Source organism: Manis javanica, chromosome 5 (genome assembly GCF_040802235.1).
Source record: "Manis javanica isolate MJ-LG chromosome 5, MJ_LKY, whole genome shotgun sequence".
Lineage (NCBI taxonomy): Eukaryota > Metazoa > Chordata > Mammalia > Pholidota > Manidae > Manis > Manis javanica.
This window is the reverse complement of record NC_133160.1, coordinates 76,026,698-76,046,880: the sequence shown is the minus strand read 5'-3', so window position 1 is coordinate 76,046,880 and position 20,183 is coordinate 76,026,698. Positions and strand designations below refer to the sequence as shown.

The window sequence follows — 20,183 nt, the reverse complement described above, 5'->3', positions numbered from 1 at the left end:
AAAATGGTTAATCCCAGCACGAGATATTTATGCCTGAGCATTATATGGAAAACATCATATGATTGCTATAATTTCTAACTATGCTCCAGAAAGACAGACTTTAATACATACAAACTTATATTCATTAGTGGTATACAAAAATCTTGTCATCTGGGATATGAGTAATTATACAATAGGAAAGATAAATTTTAAATGCTGGCAATAATATACTATCTGAATATACCAACCTTCCTTTGAACATAAATATTAACAATGTTGTTTATTCTCAATGGTTTCCTAAAACACATAAATGTTTTTATTGTGATTCAAATTTATCTGTCATTTGAAAAATACCAGTATCATGCAAATATTTATCTATTGAATCAAATGAGACTTGAGAGGAAATTCAGGTTGGAAATTACATATTTATTTTGTTAGAAGAAACTGTCCTAGTTAATAAAGCCAGACATTGAACCAGGTATATATTCAGATTGTTCACATAGCCTTTGTAATTATTTCAAAGAAAATTTTATTTTGAAAATACTACTTCTACAGTATTTTAAACATTTAATCCAATTAATAGGCTCTTATATAAATTATGTTTCATGGCTTAGAGATAGGAGGTAGAAAATAAGATGAACACTATATCACATATTTTATATACTTTATGTCTATGATGAAAAAGATATTTTTAAAATTCTAACAGGAACATTGGAGTATCGTTTCTCATTTTGGTATCTTCAGGATTTCATTGTCAAAAATTATTTTCTATATAATAAACATATGATTACTTAAACAGAATAATGGGAATTAATGTTGAATAGAGGAGTCGGCTCAAGGCGGAGTGTCTAAGAATGACCAGAAGGTGCGAGAACAGAGTCCTGCTGATGCAGCTGATGCTCTGATTGTGTCATGCAGAAGGACCGAAGGAAACCCTGACCGGCTCGCACTGCAGGTGCCTCTTGCCCCCCGACTCCCACCCCCAAGATCGAGCCTCTGGAATGTTGCTCAGTAAGATCCTAGGTCTCCACAAGGTCTCCACAACTGTTTGTTGGTAGGAAACAACTAAGCAGAAGACCGGTCCACCATCAACAGCTCATTTTAAATGCAACTCATTGACAGAAATCAGTTCTCCAGTAAGAACTCTGACATAGGTAATTTTAGATTTATAGTCTCTTCGGGACAAGTAAGCACACTGGAAGAAAAAATGAAAAGTGAGAGCTTTCATTCAATTATCTACCATAATTTAAAATTACTTTTAAATTTCAAATTCATTACTAGTGTTCTTGGTCTTTTTAAAAATAAAAGAACAAATTGAAAATAAGAATAGACTAATATACTGGTGAATAATAGGATGTTCCTTATGCATTTTTATGTATGAAGTCAGAAATATTTTTACTTGAAATACAGTTGATTTTTTAATACTTATAAAATGACATCTCAAGTTCATTGCAAAATGTTAGACTAAATTTCTAATATGATATCCTCAACTTACTTTAAGTAGTGGGTTTTATCTTGGCTAGTAATTGAAAAATTATAAAGGTGAACTACATGCTCTTCACTTATTTTACTAAACTATAATCACATATAAAGTGCGATGCTTTCCAGCAGTTACCAAGTTTTGAAAACTGTATAAAATGGAAGGAGTTAGAAGGAAGAATAAAGGGGAAAGAAGGAGCACATTCCCAGAAACATTTTTCAGCCTGCAGTGCCACAGGCTGTAGGCCACACAGCTAATATGATGCTGTGTGACCTTCTTCTGCTCAATTACTCTTGCTGCCAATCAAAAAATTTGAGATTTCTGAGTTTATATATTCAGGATTTTTGTAGTTTTCAGGATACAGTGAGGAGGTTTAGGATGTCAGAAGGCCAAATAGCATGAGAATGTCAGGGAACACTGGGGTCAAAATGGTCCAGTTTGCATCTTGGATTTGACTACTTAGCAGCTGTACTTCCTTGGGCAAATTGCATATAATCATCTATGCCTCTGTTTCTTCATCTGTAAAACAAGGATAAAAATAGCAATTAACACAGGATCATTATGATTGTTAAATGTTATAATCCACATAAACTTTTTAGAATAGTGAGTATTCAATTATTCACTTTATGATGTTACATCGCAATGCTAAAGCACTCCGTAAATGAACAGTAATTCTATGAGATGTATTTGTCTTCATTTCTATTTAAGAACTATAAAAAAAGTTCTGTGATAGACTTCAACTACAAACAAAACAGGTCATATGTACATTCATTTAGTATGCAATTAAACTCATAAAAATTAAATTACATCAGATTCTAATAAGCAAATATTCACATATGTACATATATACATCATAAGGTAAATGTAAACATTATTTAATACTAACTTGGACTGAATGTTTGTGTCCCCCACCCCAAATTTGTTTGTTGAAACTCTAATGCCAAATCTGATGGTATTTAGAAGTGGAGGCTTTGGGGGGCAATTTGGGTTAGGTTAGGTCACAAAGGTAGGAAGAACTCCTATCATGTGATTAATGTTTTTATAAAAAGATAAGGAAATACATGATCGCTCAGCCTTTTTGAAAGGCCAAGTGTCAGTGTATCAGGAAGTGGGCTCCCAGCAGCACCTGACCATGCTGGCACTCTGATTTGGGACTTCCAGCTCTAGAACTGTGACATATTTCTGCTGTTCACACCGTCCAGTCTATGGTAATTTGTTATAGAAACCCATGCTAGGACAAATAAAATACTAAGTGAATCTTGGTAATTGTAATTATAGTCAAGCGAAATAGTTATGTGATGAGTCGTGAATATCTACAAAGGTCATAAATTAATTTAGGTATTTATATTTATGAGACATGTAAGTCTTTAAATTACCATATTTCTAAAGGATATATGTAGTTTTCCTTAGGTTCACTAAAAATGGAAATTCATCAAAATGTAGCAATTTCATAAAAACTTGACATCTATTACAGTTCAATTCCACATTGACTTTGCTATATAAATCATAAAGTAGTGAGAGCACACTGAAAAAGGTTTCATTGCAATAAAAAATCTATATATACCCATGTATTCAAACTGCAATATAAATAATGGTGCCATTTTTTTTACAATAATGAAAGAAAATTAAATTTTTAAAAACCTTAAATGAATTACAAATGTTCATGATATTATTTATAAACACGTATATGACATTCCTGAAATTCTAATGGGAATTAAAATTTAATTCCAAAGTTGGAATTCTTTATTTATCTTTTCCTTAACAAAACTAAATACCAAATTTCATTGTAAATAAAGGATTAATGCCTTTAAGAAATATGGTTAAGAGGGATTATTACTCTTTTGTATTTTTCCAATTTTGGCAATTGAGTCAACTCCCTCTTTAAAATCTATCACTGTAGAATGTTGTGATTATTATCGTAAATTTACCCATATGTATGTTTTCCAATCTTTTTAAAACTGCATTTTGATGTATTTCTGCTAAGTTTTAATGCACATTTTGGCCTAACTACAAATATTTAAAAGGTGACCTTTAAATTGATTGTTTAGTTGATTTTAATGCTAAGATGAAGATGAGGTGTCCAGTGAACCATGTGTACGAAATGATAGATGGCTTATTTGGAACTCTATAGACGTGATACTGCGAAGCCTGTTGAGGAAGCTTTCAAACCTAATTTTAGAGATATTTTATCCATTACACAGAAACAGGGCACATTTTAATAATTTTCACAACATTATATTGCCTGAGGTACCAAAATCCATTAAACTGGGATTATAAATTTTGTTTAAACTGGATCCTAAATTGTTTCTTGATGTATGGTAAACAGAGGCTCTATAAAATCAATACGAGTCACTAAAACATATTAAAATCATCTTTAATTTTAATCACTCATATGCCTGACTCACGGAGGTATAGCTATTCACAAAGTTAAATTCCTTTTGTCTAGATAGGGCAAAAGTATGTTTTAGACTGGGTTCCCCATAGGTCATCTTAACTGTTTCATTATTTATTATTTTTATTTTAACATATTTTTTCTGAACAAAGGATAATTTACTAACACCTAAAAATGTTTATTCAATGTTTTCTGTAATTCCACAAGGGTATAAAATTTTTCCCAAAAAATTATTTGAAGAGTTAAAACATTTTTGTGAGGGTGAATGTGCGCACACATATATAAACACTCATGTTCCACATGGATGTATCCTTGCAGAATCCTGATCAGCTTAAGAAGGCTAATGTCACTTAGAAAAAATATTCAGTGTTTAACAGAAAATATGTTTTCTTGTTATAAATGGGGAAATGACTTGTTTGATTCTATGAAAAACTGATTTGTGTCATTCATTTCAATGTAATTAAACATATTTTAGGTAAATATCCTTATTTTACTTTTGGAGTGCGGAAATGGGTAGGTGGAGCACGGAATAATTTTGGGGCAGTAAAAATACTTTGTATGATGCCATAATGGTGATTACATGCCATACAGTTATCCAAACCCGTGGAATATACAACTACAAGAATGAACCCTAATGTAGAGTACAGATTTTGGGTGATTGTGATATGTGAATATAGACTCATCATTCACAACAATGCACCAGTCTGGTGAGAAATGTAAATAACAGGGAAGCTCTACATGTGTGGGGGCAAGAAATATATGAAATATCGCTGTACCTTCTCTTCAATTTCACTATGAATCTTAAACTACTCCAAAAAATGAAACTTTAATTTTAAAAAAATGGAAAAAAAGGTGGTCTAAAAATGCTGTTAAACAAAATAATGCAAACTCCTCTTAAGGTAGTCAGAGCATAAAAATAATGTCTAGTTGGAGAAAAAATGATATAGGAGAATTAACTGAACCATAAGAACAAATCCAAGTAAAACAAAACAAACAACATGAACCTAGAAAGGTGAAACTTGTCAACTTCAAATGACAGGCTGAGGGTAAAGAAATAGGTAGAAAGCGCAAGTGTGGGTATGTTTTATTATAATTTGACTCATAATGAAGTTTCAGGAAGTTTATTGTGTGGAGAAAAAAATAATAGATCTCTTTTCTTTAAATTACAAAGTCTGAAGTTTAACCCAGGAGTGTGAGTAATGCAAATACGACTGTGTAAAACCACAATTCCCTGTAGCTATCTCTAACACTCACTGCACGGTAATATTCAATTTGCACCCACAGATACCATTTGAGATATACATCTTTTGTAGGGAATGTGTTTTATTCTCACTTAATGACTTCAGAACCCTACATAATCTCAGTGAAGAGTAGCAGTAAATACATAGGTTAAATATTGCATGGATAAATAACATGCATATTTGGGGAAGGTTAATCTGGTATGTTGAAATCATTAAAAAGGAAAAAGTACTGATAAACTTTTGGTATAGGAGACTGAGGCAAATATTTGTATGTGTACTGAGTATGACCAATCAGAAGGAAGTCTTAAGTAGCAACAGGACGAAAGAGAGGGAAAGGGAGAAATTATTGAAATAAATGAAAAGTCCTTTTTTAGGACTTTGCTAAATCTAGATGGGACAAAATTCTTTCCTTGCCCTACCGAAATTGTCCCATGAAGAGAAATTAAAAGCTTATTTATTCCATTAAATTTTCTCAGCATACTAGCACCAAACCAATTGAAATTTTGATTTTGTTATTGAATATATGTTCAGTGATAGAAGGCATTGTTAAAATTATAGACATTATGGGCTATTTCGGTGTGTCTAATGGGTATAAATTAATATACCTCAAGTAATTATCTTTTTGATTTTTTCACATAAATTAAAATGAAATGTTAAAAATGACCACCCAATACTAGTGTTCTTTGACTCTTGCATAAACTTTTTTTTTTGATATCATTAATCTACAATTACATGAAGAACATTATGTTTACTAGGCTCCCCGCCCTTCACCAAGTCCCCCCCCCACATACCCGTTCACAGTCACTGTTCTTCAGCATAGTAAGATACTGTAAAATCACAACTTGTCTTCTCTGTGTTGTACAGCCCTGATCGTGCCCCACCAACACTATACATGCTAATCATAATGCCCCCTTTCTTTTTCCCTGCCCTTGTCCCTCCCTTCCCACCCATCCTCCCCAGTCACTTTCCCTTTGGTAACTATTAGTCCATTCTTGGGTTTTGTGATTCTGCTGCTGTTTTGTTCCTTCAGTTTTCCTTTGTTCTTATACTCCACATATGAGTGAAATCATTTGGTACTTGTCTTTCTCTGCCTGGCTTATTTCACTGAGCATAATAGCCTCTAGTCCATCCATGTTGTTGCAAATGGTAGGATCTGTTTTTTTTCTTATGGCTGAGTAATATTCCATTGTGTATATGTACCATATCTTCTTTATCCATTCATCTACTGATGGACATTTAGGTTGCTTCCATATCTTCGCAATTGTAAATAGTGCAGTGATAAACATGGGGGTGCATCTGTCATTTTCAAACTGAAGTGCTGCATTCTTAGGGTAAATTCCTAGAAGTGGAATTCCTGGGTCAAATGGTATTTCTATTTTGTGCATTTGAGGAACCTTCATACTGCTTTCCACAATGGTTGAACTAATTTACATTCCCACCAGCAGTGTAGGAGGGTTCCCCTTTCTCCAAAACCTCGCCAACATTTGTTGTTGTTTGTCTTTTGGATGGTAGCCATCCTTACTGGTGTGAGATGATATCTCATTGTGGTTTTAATTTGCATTTCTCTGATGACAAGCGATGTGGAGCATCTTTTCATGTGTCTCTAGGCCATCTGAATTTCTTCTTTAGAGAACTGTCTATTCAGCTCCTCTGCCCATTTTTTAATTGGATTATTTGCTTTTTGTTTGTTGAGGTGTGTGAGCTCTTTATATATTTTGGATGTCAGCCCTTTATCAGATTTGTCATTTATGAATATATTCTCCCATACTGTAGGATATCTTTTTGTTCTATTAATGGTGTATTTTGCTGTACAGAAGTTTTTTAGCTTGATATAGTCCCACTTGTTCATTTTTGCTTTTGTTTCCCTTGCCTGGGGATATATGTTCATGAAGAAGTCACTCATGTTTACGTGCATGAGATTTTCGCCTATGTTTTTTTCTAAGTGTTTTATGTTTTCATGACATACATTCAAGTCTTTGATCTTTTTCGACTTTACTTTTGTGTATGGGGTAGGACAATGATCCAGTTTCATTCTCTTACATGTAGCTGTCCAGTTTTTCCAGCACCATTTGCTGAAGAGACTGTCATTTCCCCATTGTATGTCAATAGCTCCTTTATCATATTTTAATTGGCCATGTATGTTTGGGTTAAGGTTTGGAGTCTCTTTTCTGTTCCACTGGTTTGTGGCTCTGTTCTTGTGCCAATACCAAATTGTCTTAATTACTGTGGCTTTGTAGTAGAGCTTGAAGTTGGGGAGCGAGATCCTCCCCACTTTATTCTTCCTTCTTAGGATTGCTTTGGCTATTTGGGGTCTTTGGTGGTTCCATATGAATTTTTGAACTATTTGTTCCAGTTCGTTGAAGAATGCTGTTGGTAGTTTGATAGGGATTGCATCGAATCTGTATATTGCTTTGGGCAGGATGGCCATTTTGACAATATTAATTCTTCCTAGACAGGAGCATGGGATGAGTTTCCATTTGTTAGTGTTCTCTTTAATTTCTCTTAAGAGTGTCTTATAGTTTTCAGGGTATAGGTTTTTCACTTCCTTGGTTAAATTTATTCCTAGGTACTTTATTCTTTTTGATGTTATTGTGAATGGAATTGTTTTCCTGATTTCTGTTTCTATTTGTTCATTGTTGGTGTATAGGAAAGCCAAAGATTTCTGTGTGTTAATTTTGTATCCTGCAACTTTGCTGAACTCTGATATTAGTTCTAGTAGTTTTGGAATGGAGTCCTTAGGGTTTTTTATGTACAATGTCATGTCATCTGCAAATAGTCACAGTTTACTTCTTCTTTATCAATCTGGATTCCTTGTATTTCTTTGTTTTGTCTGATTGCCAAGGCTAGGACCTCTAGTACTATGTTAAATAACAGTGGAGAGAGTGGGCATCCGTGTCTTGTTCCTGATCTCAGAGGAAAAGCTTTCAGCCTCTTGCTGTTCAGTATGATGTTAGCTGTGGGTTTATCATATATGGCCTTTATTATGTTGAGGTACTTGCCCTCTATTCCCAATTTCTTGAGAGTTTTTATCATAAATGGATGTTGAATTTTGTCGAATGCTTCTTCAGCATCTATGGAGATGATCATGTGGTTTTTGTCCTTCTTGTTGTGGATGTGGTGGATGATGTTGATGGATTTTCGAATGTTGTACCATCCTTGCATCCCTGAGATGAACCCCACTTGATCATGGTGTACGATCCTTTTGATGTATTTTTGAATTCGGTTTGTTAATATTTTGTTGATTATTTTTGCATCTACATTCATCAGGGATATTGGTCTGTAATTTTCTTTTTTGGTGGGGTCTTTGCCTGGTTTCGGTATTAGGGTGATGTTGGCTTCATAGAATGAGTTTGGGAGTATTCCCTCCTCTTCTATTTTTTGGAAAACTTTAAGGAGAATGGGTATAATGTCTTCTCTGTGTGTCTGATAAAATTACGAGGTAAATCCATCTGGTCCAGGTGTTTTTTTTTTCTTGGGTAGTTTTTTGATTACCACTTCAATTTCTTTGTGGTAATTTGTTTGTTTAGATTTTGTGTTTCTTCCTTGGTCAGTCTTGGAAGGTTGTATTTTTCTAGGAAGTTGTCTATTTCTTCTAGGTTTTCCAGCTTGTTGGCATATAGGTTTTCATAGTAGTCTCTAATTCTTTGTATTTCTGTGGGGTCTGTCGTGATGTTTCCTTTCTCATTTCTGATTCTGTTGGTGTGTGTTGATTCTCTTTCTCTCTTCATAAGTCTGGCTACAGGCTCATCTACTTTGTATATTTTCTCAAAGAATAAGCTCTTGGCTTCATTGATTTTTTTTCTATTGTTTTATTCTTCTCAATTTTATTTATTTCTTCTCTGATCTTTATTATGTCCCTCCATCTCCTGACTTTAGGCCTCATTTGTTCTTTTTTTTTTTTCCAATTTTGATAATTGCAACATTAGACTACTCATTTGGGATTGTTCTTCCTTCTTTAAATATGCCTGGATTGCTATATACTTTCCTCTTAAGACTGCTTTCGCTGCGTCCCACAGAAGTTGGGGCTTTGTGTCGTTGTTGTCGTTTGTTTCCATATATTGCTGGATCTCCATTTTAATTTGGTCGTTGATCCATTTATTATTTTGGAGCATGTTGTCAAGCCTCCATGTGTTTGTGGGCCTTTTTGCTTTCTTTGTACAATTTGTTTCTAGTTTTATACCTTTGTGGTCTGAAAAGTTGGTTGGTAGGATTTCAATCTTTTGGAATTTACTCTGCCCCTTTTTGTGACCTAGTATGTGGTCTATTCTGGAGAATGTTCCATGTGCACTTGAGAAGAATGTGTATCCTGTTGCTTTTGGGTGTAGAGTTCTATAGATGTCTATTAGGTCCATCTGTTCTAGTGTGTTGCTCAGTGCCTCCGTGTCCTTACTTATTTCCTGTCTGGTGGATCTGTCCTTTGGAGTGAGTGGTGTGTTAAAGTCTCCCAAAATGAATGCACTGCATTCTATTTCCTCCTTTAATTCTGTTAGTATTTGTTTCACATATATTGGTGCTCCTGTATTGGGTACATATATGTTTGTAATGGTTATGTCCTCTTCTGGACTGAGCCCTTTATCATTATGTAGTGTCCTTCTGTATCTCTTGTTACTTTCTTTGTTTTGAAGTCTATTTTGTCTGATACTAATATTGCAACACCTACTTTTTCTCCCTATTGTTTGCATGAAATATCTTTTTCCATCCCTTGACTTTTAATCTGTGCATGTCTTTAGGTTTGAGATGTGTCTCTTGCAGGCAGCATATAGATGGGTCTTGTTTTTTATCCATTCAGTGACTCTATGTCTTTTGATTGGTGCATTGAGTGCATTCACATTTAGGGTGATTATCGATAGTATGTACTTATTGCCATTTACGCTTTAGATTTGTGGTTACCAAAGGTTTCAGGTTAGCGTCTTTACTACCTTACTCTCTAACTTAACTCACTTATTGAGTTATTCTAAATGCAGGCTGATGATTATTTCTCTCCCTTTTTATTCCTCCTCCTCCCTTCTTCATATGTTGGGTGTTTTGTTCTGTGTTCTTTTTAGGAGTGCTCCCATCTAGAGCAGTCCCTCTAAAATACCCTGTGGAGGTGGTTTGTGGGAGGCAAATTCCCTCAACTTTTGCTTGTCCGGGAATTGTTTAATCCTTCCTTTACATTTAAATAATAATCGTGCTGGATACAGTATCCTTGGTTCAAGACCCTTCTGTTTCATTGCATTAAGTATATCATGCCATTCTCTTCTGGCCTGTAGGGTTTCTGTTGAGAAGTCTGATGATAGCCTAATGGGTTTTCCTTTGTAGGTGACCTTTTTTTCTCTCTGGCTGCCTTTAATACTCTGTCCTTGTCCTTGATCTTTGCCATTTTAATTATTATGTGTCTTGGTGTTGTCCTCTTTGGGTACTTTCTGTTGGGTGTTCTGTATACTTCCGTTGTCTGAGCAACTATTTCCTCCCCCAGTTTGGGGAAGTTCTCAGCAATTATTTCTTCAAAGAAACTTTCTATCCCTTTTTCTCTCTCTTCTTCTTCTGGTACCCCAGGGGTTGTGATTTTGGTCTGTATCAAATTCTTCTGCCTTTTCATGCAATAGAGATAGATTGCAGAGCTGGGGTGAGTAACGGCTGCGAGAACGTCCCTTCTTGTTGGTTTGTGGCCTTCCTCTCCTGGGAGAACAGCGACCTCTAGCAGCTTGTGCTGACCAGCTGCTCGTAGGCTGGGCCTCTGATTCTTTCCCGGCCACTATAGAGTTTAGCTCCACAGTTGTTGTGGGTGTGGCCTGCCTAGAGCTTCTGTTCCGATATGGTGGAGCCGTGTCGGAGGGGAAATGGCCAGGAGGCTGTTTACCTCCATGAGGGGCCTCCGAGTCACCCTGCTTCACAGGGGGTTAGGGTGCCCAGAGTTCCCTGGGATTCCCAGCTGCTGGGCTAAGTGTCTCGGGATGCTTCCATCCAGCAGTGGGGTCCCTGTCCCTTTAAGACGTTCAAAAAGCACTCACTTTTCTTTGTCCCAGGTGCACCGGCTGTAGGGACCCACTCACAGTTCTTACTGTCCTGTTTCCCTAGTTTCCAGCACCCCACGTATGCACTGTGTCTGCACTCTGGTGCGGATGGCTAGGGCTGGGTGTTTAGCAGTCCTGGGCTCCCTCTCCCTCCCCTCTCCGACTCTTCCCCTCCCACTGGGAGCTGGGGTGAGGGGTGTTCGGTCCCCGTGGCTTGTATCTTGCCCCCTTCATTAGGCACTGGGTTCTCACAGGTGTGCATGTAGTCTGGCTGTTGTCCTGTGTCTTCTGGTCTCTCTTTTAGGGAGAGTTGTATTTGTTGTATTTTCAAACAAATATGTGGTTTTGGGAGGAGATTTCTGCTGCTCTACTCATGCCGCCATCTTGACTCCCTTGCATCAACTTTTTAAAACTATTATTTAGCAGCTTATCCAAATGACTAAACAAAAGTATTTAAACTTCCAATTAAGTGCTACCCATGGTGAGTAACTTCGTAGTGATACTCTCACAAATTTTTTTTCAGATTTCTATGAATTCCTATAAAATATTATATGACATGATGGACTTATATTTCATATGAGATAAGAAATAAAAAATTTATAATAAAGTACACAATGTTTTCTTCAGGCATTGAATTGCTTTCAGAAATCTAAGTTTCTAGGTTTTCCTAGAGGCACATACAAAACTAATTCCTATTGATACTGAGAAAAGTTAATGTCATTTAAGGTAAACAAAGGAAACCAAATGACTGACAAATTTGTAAGAAATGAATATTGAATTTACTTTAGTTCTCTTACATGCTCGCATGCTTGTTTTAGGTCCCTGCCATTCTATGTATTTGACATGGGAAACACACACATACACATACACATACATTAGATCTATATTGAGTTGGAAGCATATGTTTCCACCCAAATTTGGCCAAGCTGTTGCCTATTACCTATATATGGGAAACTTTACATTGACAGAATATCTTTAAAATTCAACAAATTAAAAATAAATAAGAGTATTATAATTCATCAATCAATTGTAGTCACCTTTTCTTACAATTACCAGGTTTTTATTTTGTTCTACTCTATATTATTGAACCATTTTTCCATGTAATCCAGCATTAAAATTGTTTGAAGTCAGTCAAGTGAAAAATTGTCCTGACTTATTTATCACTGTCACATAGTTTCTCTTTAGATATTTATCCTCATCCCCCTCAGTTAAATGTGACACTTCTAATTTAATATCACCATTTTCTCTAGAAGGTAAGCTATGCCTAAGCATTGCATAGTGTTTGTTGAAAAAAAAACAAGAAAACACTTCAAAAACCATGGAGATCTTGGCCAACATAGAAACTTGTCAGAAAGTCACATACCACTTAATGGCCTAAGGACAGAATCATTGACCAATTTGCTGACAGAATCTAAAACTCAGTCTTTATCTTAAATATTCAAAGACAGGCCACAAGAGTCAAGCATTGGATATCTGATACAGAGGAAATACAGTGCATAAGTCAGCATAAAATTCTTGGGCAACATTTTAACAAATTTAAATTGTCAGTAAAAACAGGAAATATTTACTGTCATTGATGTATAGAAAATCAATCATTAGTAGTACCAAATCCTAAAATTATAATATATACTGCATTTTTAAACTCTTTCAATATATCCTATTTCATATAGGGGTTTAATATTTATATGAGTTTTTGCAAAGATTTTTAATGCTATTAAAAATCACAAAACTGCCTTTTTCTTTTAAAATCTTTTGCTATGTATTGATTTCACCTCTGTTGTCTTAAAGATATTGTGGTATATTTTGAGTGGTAGACAAGGTTAACCCTCTCCCTGCCTTCCTGGTGACTTACATTATAATTTAGACATTTAAAAATTATTATAGGAAGGAGGCTTCCCTGTAATAAGAGTAGGAAAAAGGGGTGTAATACATTTATTATTGCTTTGTTTTTAAAAAATTGGTAACAAGAACATGTTTTTACTCATAAGCTGAGAAAGAGCACACGATTTTCAGTGAGCAGACAGCAACACATCAGACTGTTTCGACAGATCACCCAAATCAGCCTAGTTAGCAAATGTTACAAGTTGTTCTGGACAGTATATTGAGATATGTAGGAGAACCAATATGAGATCAATATGGCAAGGAAGAGGCAAAGTTCAGTTTGATTACATTTTTTGAAAATAATTTTCCTTTTTTTTTATTGTGGTAAAATATACATAACATAAAATTTACCATTTTACCATCTTTGAGTGTACAACTCAGTGGCCATAAGCACATTCCAATTGTTATGCAAATATCCCCGCCATTATTGCCAGAACATTTTCATCTCCCAAACTGAAACTGTGCACCTATTGAACACTAATTCCCTGTGCCCCCTCCCAGCCCCTGGCCAGCACCAGTCTATTTTCTGCCTTCTGTGAATGTAACTGCTTCAAGTTCCTCATATAACCACTTTTTTCATACTGAATTTGTTTTTGTGACTGGCTTATTTCACTTAGAATAATGTCCTGAAGTTTCATCCATGTTCTATCTCTGTCAGAATTATATTTCTTTTCAGGGTTGAATAATCTTGATTATGAGATTCATGAAGCAAATTTAAATTAAAAAAACCCATGACATACTGATCAGTTTTGATAGGGGAGAGCATGACTAAAGTAAAGCAAAGAGCCAGTGTAAGTATGAATTTAAAAATCCTGGTACATGTTGAAGGCTTTGCTGAATTCTAAAGGAGTGAAAGAGATAAAAAGCAGAGGATGGAATTTAGAAAAAAATAAGACATAGAAATGGAGCAGGATTTCAACTTTATATTTAAAATTTTTAAATGATGGACTCTTATTCCACTAACAATATTATAAACTATTCCATCAATTATAAAATTTCAAAACATTTAATGGCAAGTTGGTGGTAGATGATTCTGTTCATTAAAAAAGACTATTAAGGCTTTAAAAAGTACACTCTAAAAGATCATCCCCTGTTTTCTTTGCTCCAAAGAAACTGTTTTCGAAAACAAGACAACAAAAGTGTCTATGAGATGTGTGCAAACGTAGGACTCTTGTACAGATATCAGAACTTAACTAATAAGGACATATTTAAAAATTAAGAGACATACTACAGTGGTAAAAATATTTGGATATATTTATTCTGGCAAACTTAAAGAAAAATTGAAAAATCATGACCAGGGAAATTAAAGCATAAAAATTTAGGAGTGTTAAAAATAAATGAAACATAGTTAAATATAAGTAAATGTGTTTTATAGGATTATAAAATATACTAAAAAACCCAGAATAAGAGATATAATATGAAAAAGTTATATGTTAATCTTATTATGCTATACTGATGTTGTACTTAAAATTGAGAAATGTGTGGAGAATTGAGGGAAGGTATAAAAAAGTTGGACGAGCATCTCACCTTACATGAAGGTTTTCAATATTATGTCTAATTCTTGTCATTGACCATTAAAGAAAATGAGGTTGGAAATATTTTAATTTTTTAATTTATGATTAATTTATTCCAAATAATAGAGGATAAAACACCCAACTGTATACAGCAAAAATCTCTAAAAAATTTAAACAAAAGTAGAAACCATGAAACTAGATGATAAATGTAAGATTAATATGACAGCCCTAATGACAAAATCTCACATGTCTAACTTTGTATACTTAGAGTTTTTATCCTGAAAAAGAAAAAAGAATGCCCAGTGTAACTCTGAGGGGGAAATCTTGGGCAAAATACCTTCGTAACTGAAATCAGTCAAAGGGAGAAGTAAAGGGGGAGACAACCATTTATTTCTTACAAGCAGTTGTTCCCTTCTGCTCTCCCAGGTCTCTCACCACCCAGCTGCAGAAGAAGGAACCCCGCCCAACCTCTGTAGTCCAGATAAGCCCTGGTTCACCCTTGTAAATACTTATTGATATGGAGATGGACTACTTCTTTCCAACCCTTGGAAACACCTATTGATATGGAGATGTACTAATGCCAGGCAAGAGATTCTGGAAATATTGCAACATTTCCCACACATGGTCATATCAAATATTTATGGAACATTTACAGAAGCTCAGGAAGTTAATCTCAAAACATTAGAATAAGTACATGGAGAAATGCAATTAAGAAATAAATTAAGTTTAAAAAAAATGACTTACTTCTTTGGAAAGTCAGTATTCTGAAAAATAGACAAAAATGTCATTTTTTTCTATTTCATCATAATCTCTGATTTGCTAACATTTGCTTTCAAATGTGTAATGTATAATACAACTATGAATAATAGGGAAAGAAAAGGTCCATCATTTAAGTAAAGGTGAGAAGGTTGAACCTATAGCATTATTCTTCCTGTCACAGGTCTTCAAAGTAAAGTAAATGGTATCCTCATTATTTGGAATAAATAAATATTTTAAAGATTGGCAAACCCAAAGATTATATGGAAATGAAAACAAATTTCTGGTTAAGTATTTAAAAGTAGTAAATTGTTTTATTAAAAAAGTGACAATTTAGGGTAATTGTTAGGGATTTTTGCATTAGCAGTTCCAAGCAGTATTTGATACTTAATATATTATTCTCAGTTTTTATTTTATGTTCTCTGTATCATGATATTTTTAATACTATGTTAGTAATATTTAAATGAACTATCTTTTTTATTTGTTAGACTTACACCCATATTTTTCTCATTTTTCTAACAATAACTTTATTTAAAATATTTTGCATAAATATTTTGTATCAATCTTAAACATGGTCTACTCTGCCCCAAATTAAATTTCATTCAACAGAAAACTTAAGTACCAATCAGTGCTTCCAGGGTAAAGTTAAGAGCTGAAGTCAAGTGGTCTGGGATTTTATTTTGGCTGTACCGTTAACTAACTCTAAATATGACTTTGGAAAGTTAATTTAAATCTTGAGATTCTATTATATATGAAAAAGGGTTAATAATAATACCTACCTGCTTATGATTGACAGTCTTTTGGATTTTAATGGATTAAAGTGCAAATTGTTGTTGGATATTGGTTATTCCTCATTCATTCATTCGTTCAAGTCATTCATTTAAAAAGTATTTGCCAAAACTCTACTCTTTGTTGGAACTATGCATTTTGAATATATTAGTGAACAGACAAAATCTCTACCCTCTTTGAGCTAATATTCTACTGATTGCCAGGCCAAAGTGTAAAAACTGCTGAACATGTAGAGTCCCTTCGGAAAAGCACAAATATCACACATTTACAGCTCTCTAAGTGTTCTCTTTGATTGTGTAGAATTATGACATTTCTTTAATAACTAAACTGAGAATTCATCCCAGTTAGATTTCAATAAAGTAAAGGTTGGGGATAATTATTTATTTTTAATTATTAAAATTTAAATGCTTTAATATTGAGTTTTAATTATTAAATTTGCCATTTAGAATATCATGAATCTGTTTTTATTACTTCTTGTCCCCCCCTTTTTTTTTTGATTCTTATACTTCCCACTTTTACATGTATGTTAGGTAAATGATCAATGATTTGAGTAATTCATAGGAAATCTATTGTTTTAAAGACCACAGTATTGTTGGCAATGTACATTGACTGCCAACTACTGTTTTCTAACCACTGGTATTTCTCATCCAATTTGCTGTATCTTCAGCTGAAAGGAAAAGGAGGGGGGAGATCATTTTTAAGCCCCTACTACCTGATGATTTAATGCCTTGCAATGACCAGAGCAACCATGGGGGTTTGTTCCCATGTTAACATTATTTAAAGATAAAATAGACTAAGTTTGTAAATTGTAGTAAACAATTGATCCCTGGTCTGTCAAATGCCATAGCATATTAACTTTATTACATAAAGTTATTAGAGAAAAACAGTATCTTTTCTGTATATATTAGCCATACAAACATAGATGGAAGAATATGACTGATAGATTTCTAGGAGCAACTGAGATTTGTATGGATTTATACCTACCTTTACTGTCAGTTATGGAGTCCATCAGCAGTTAAGTTTAAACACTGGTCCTGGGTCAGCACTTTGATTATGCAATCTTTCATGTCTGTGAACTATGTGGAAATAATTCAACTAAAACTCAAGATATCAGTCAAGATATCACTAATTCAGAAATAAATGTTTTCTGCTAAAAATTACTTATTTCTAATACATGCTTCTTGACTCATCAGGATATTGACAAATAATTTTCAGAAAATTATGTATTGCTCTTTTGTCCAAATACCCAGAGACCCAAGCTCTTAAACACTTATAAGCATCAACCTCATCAATCATTTTGACAGCAATTGGGCTGGATCAGAGACCCATAAAAAGTCACGTTATGGATGAAAAAACAACTCAGTAGAAAACCGTTGAAAATGAAAACGTTCCATCATTCTTATAGTCTACCTACTTGAATTTTCATGCTTCAACAGAAAAGAGAGTGAAATTAGCAAGTACAATGACAAGTAGGAAGTAAAAATCTAACTTTAAAAACTGATTTGTATGTCCTTTCTCAAACATGTTTTTGAGAACATTTAATCTTTCTGCATTATTTGGATGCTTATATAATACATATTTTATTTTCTTGAGTTGTTCAAAAACAGTGTTTGATAAAGAATTCCTTCCAAACAATTTTAATTTCCTCCTAATGAAACTTCTAATTGAAGCTTATAAGCTTCATAGCCACCTTTTTTTTTTAAATTTTGGTATCATTAATCTACAATTACATGAAGAACATTATGTGTACTAGGCTCCCCCCTTCACCAAGTTCCCCCCACATACCCCTTCATATTTACTGTCCATCTGCTTAGTAAGATGCTGTAAAATCACTACTTGTCTTCTCTCTGTTGCACAGCCCTCTCCGTAGGCCCCACTCACTATACATGCTAATTGTAATGCCCTCTTTCTTTTTCCCCACCCTTATCCTTCCCTTCCCTCCCATCCTCCCCAGTCCCATAGCCATCTTTTTAAGAAGTAATTTTAATTCATGTAAAAAGAGGGAAAGGATTTTTTAGTAAATTGGTTTTAGGGAAAAAAAAACACTTTTTATCCTCCAAAAAATAAATGTATGGAGTCTCAATGATATGTTTGAGAAATTTGACTTTTTTAATTGAAATGTAATCCAGGCTGTGAGACTATGTTGCCAAAATACTCTGTAAGTAAAAATGAACTAGTACATTGAAATTAACTTTTAAATTCAGTCCTTTAGAAAAAGATACATTTACCTGTGCTAGTAACAGAATAAAAAGTATTTTCCTAGAAAATTTTATAACAATTTTCTTTTTTTTAAAAATTATTTTTTATTGAAGGGTAGTTGACACATAGTATTACATTAGTTTCAGGTGTACAACACAGTGATTCAACATTTATATATATGATAATTCTAGCTACCAGCTATCACCATACAAAGTTGTTACAATATTTTGACTATATTTCTTATGCTATACATTACATCCAGGTTACTTATTTATTTTACAATTGGAAGTCCGTACTTTTTTTTTTTTTTTGAGAGGGCATCTCTCATATTTATTGATCAAATGGTTGTTAACAACAATAAAATTCTGTATAGGGGAGTCAATGTTCAATGCACATTCATTAATCCATCTCAAGCCTAATTCTCGTCAGTCTCCAACCTTCTGAAGCATAACGAACAAGTTCTTACACGGAGAAAAAATTCTTACATAGTGAATAAGTTCTTACATGGTGAACAGTACAAGGGCAGTCATCACAGAAACTTTCGGTTTTGATTAAACATTATGAACTATAAACAATCAGGTCAAATATGAATATTCGTTTGATTTTTATACTTGATTTATATGTGGATTCCACATTTCTCCCTTTATTATTATTATTATTTTTATTTTTAATAAAATGCTGAAGTGGTAGGTAGATGAAGATAAAGGTAGAAAATATAGTTTAGTGTTGTTAGAGAGCGATTGTAGATGATCAGGTGTGTGCCTGAAGACTATTTGTTAATCCAAGCTAGATAAGGGCATTAAAACATCCACGGATGAAGAAGATTTCTCTCAAAACAGGGGGGTGAGGTTCTAAGCCTCACCTCTGTTGATCCGCAATTTCTCAGATAATGGCCCCCCTGCGACTGTGCCTGTCTTAGGTTGTTCCTCCCTTGAGGAATCTTACCCGTCTCTAGCTAACCAGTCATCTTCCGGGGCCATACAGGGAAATGGAAAGTTGGTAAGTGAGAGAGAAGCAATATTGTTTAAAAAGGTTAGCTTTTTACTTCTTTGCAGATTTATGCCCTGTGGCTTCTATGCCCAGCATTTGTCTTGAGGTATCCTTACCACTTGGAGGAATTATGGTACTTGGTAAATTCTATATGAGGCACAAATTCTATTTAAGGGTTGTAATTAGGAAGGAAGAAGAAAAGCTATAGAAGTAGCAGGTGGAAGGAAACATGGGAAGATTGATTATTTCTTTGACATATCTTCTTGTAGAGTAACTTAAGCATGTATAGGTTTTAAGCTACTAATAAAATTGCATGCACACATTAACATAATAGGAATACAGTTACATAACCAAAGCAGATCTATAATTACCAGCCATCTCCAGTAAAGCCAAGAAAACAGTTAGGCATCTAGGCATTTGTGAAAATTTGTCTATGATATGATGGATATTGTTCAACTGTACTTGAACAGTCTGAGAGAAATCATACAAATTAAAACAACCTATTCCTGGGAACTGTTCACATCCCATATGTTCTTTTAACAGTAGATAGTCTGTAGTCATAAGCTTTTGGAGCGCTACAACTTGCACTTCTCCTAATTCTTGGTTGAGTTGCAACAGTATAGATGCAGTCAAATTTGTTGTTTTACTGAAAGCACAGGCCAGCTTAGATATCTCCTTCTTCATTCCAATGGCAAGTCCAGGAACCAGTGGGATGGATGCAGCTACAACTGCAGCATTGCCTGGATCTTTGTTGTGGTTTTTTGATGATCATCTTCTGGTATGACTCTTCCAGAGAGTGCTGATGTTGGAAGTTCTTCTTCATATTGTATCTTAGTTCATTTTCTGGGTAGCCAAATTAGGCTTTGATTCTCTCTATAAACACAAAGAAACCCTTAGCCCTCACTTTGATATACCCTTTATACCTTTGTGTAGAACTCATTGGAGATCACCACACAGGAACTGCTT

The 20,183-nt window shown here is 34.3% G+C and overlaps 1 long non-coding RNA gene across 1 annotated transcript in view; it reads left to right on the top strand.

The window, feature by feature from the left end:
- Window positions 1–20,183, top strand: part of LOC140849794 (uncharacterized) — a 166,354-nt gene that overhangs the window by 22,060 nt on the left and 124,111 nt on the right. The window lies entirely within an intron of this gene.